The sequence below is a fragment of the Propithecus coquereli genome, unplaced genomic scaffold, assembly GCF_000956105.1.
Source record: "Propithecus coquereli isolate 6110/MARCELLA unplaced genomic scaffold, Pcoq_1.0 Scaffold449, whole genome shotgun sequence".
NCBI classification, from domain to species: Eukaryota; Metazoa; Chordata; class Mammalia; order Primates; family Indriidae; genus Propithecus; species Propithecus coquereli.
Window position 1 is genome coordinate 1,337,225 of NW_012150274.1, and position 1,571 is coordinate 1,338,795.

Consider the following 1,571-nt stretch of genomic DNA (forward strand, 5'->3'; position numbering starts at 1 on the left):
GACTGAATGTCCTGACTGGGTGTCCCGACTGGGTGTCCCGACTGGGTGTCCCGCCTGAATGTCCCGACTGGGTGTCCCGACTGGGTGTCCCGACTGAATGTCCCGACTGGGTGTCCCGACTGGGTGTCCTGACTGGGTGTCCTGACTGAGTGTCCTGACTGAATGTCCTGACTGAGTGTCCTGACTGAGCGCCGTGGCTGAGTGCACTGGCTGTAGTGCTCCCTTCTTTGGAACCCAGCAGGCTCCATCTTGGACGGCTTGGGGCACTCGCCTGTGGGAACTCTCCTGATGCTGCTTTTGGGGTGGCTCCATCTGTGGGTTCCGTGGGACAAAGCAGAGGGTGAGGCCACTTTGCACACACACACCTTTTATGACCCACAGCCAACTTCTGAATGTTACCAAACACCCACCTCTTCACATCCAGACGAGACATGAGTTTGGAACATACACACTCAGTTTTGAATCTGGCCCAGCATGTACGAGCTGTGCGTGCAAGTGACTCATCTAAGCTGCAGTTTCCTCATCCAAAGTGTAGAATTTACAACACTTATTTCTCAGGGCTGTCCTGAAACTTGCACCAGGTCATACACACAGCACTTGGCATCAACAGGAGGCCATAAATTAGCTACAAGAACAACAAACCATCTCTCTTTCTCTTCAACGAGGCAATCGAGCTGCAAACGCAGAGATGCAGATTTTGTGAAGACCCTGACGGGCAAGACCATCACCCTTGAGGTCGAACCCAGTGACACCATCGAGAACGTCAAAGCCAAAATCCAAGACAAGGAGGGCATCCCCCCGACCAGCCGCGTCTGATATTTGCAGGCAAACGGCTGGAGGATGGCCACACTCTTTCCGACTACAACATTCGGAAAGAGTCCACCGTGCACCCGGTGCTTTGTCTGTGAGGCGGTATCACTGAGCCTTCCCTCCGCCAGCTCGCTCAGAAATACAACTGCGACAAGATGATCTGCCGCAAATGTTATGCTCGCCTGCACCCCCGTGCTGTCAATTGTCGTAAGAAGAAGTGCGGCCACATCAACAACTTGTGCCCCAAGAAGAAGGTCAAAAAAAGCCCCTCCATGGGCTCCTCCTCCTTTCCCCACAGGGCAGCCTCCTGCCCAACCCCCATGGCCCTGGGGCCTCAGTAAAGTTTCCCTTTCGTTGACTGGGCAGTAAAAAAAAAAAAAAAAAAGAAAAAGAACAAACCTCAGATACACACAATACAAAGGGACATCACGCTGAGTGAAAGGCACCAGGCACAGAAGCACATCCTGAGTGCCCCAATCATGGAACGGGATGTTCTAGCAGAGTCAAAACCAGAGCCACAGACACGCAGACCCTATGCGAGGACTGGGTGTGGGAAGGGGCATGTGGGCTTATCGATTGTGTGACGGGAACATGGGAGTGTGCGCTTGTCAGATTTCACAGAGCCACACCCTTTAGCTGGGTGCACTACTCTGTGTGTTACTTATGCCTCAATAAAATACTGCCACTTAAAAAACCCCAGGCTGGGCGTGGTGGCTCACACCTGTAATCCTGGCACTTTGGGAGGCCAAGGTGGGAGGACT

The 1,571-nt window shown here is 53.2% G+C and overlaps 1 protein-coding gene and 1 pseudogene across 1 annotated transcript in view; one reads left to right on the plus strand and one right to left on the minus strand.

The window, feature by feature from the left end:
- The window catches only part of PNPLA7 (patatin-like phospholipase domain containing 7), a 73,170-nt gene that overhangs the window by 46,726 nt on the left and 24,873 nt on the right, over positions 1–1,571 (minus strand). The gene's annotated exons all lie outside the window — the stretch shown is intronic.
- On the plus strand, positions 432–1,151 carry LOC105818639 (annotated as a pseudogene).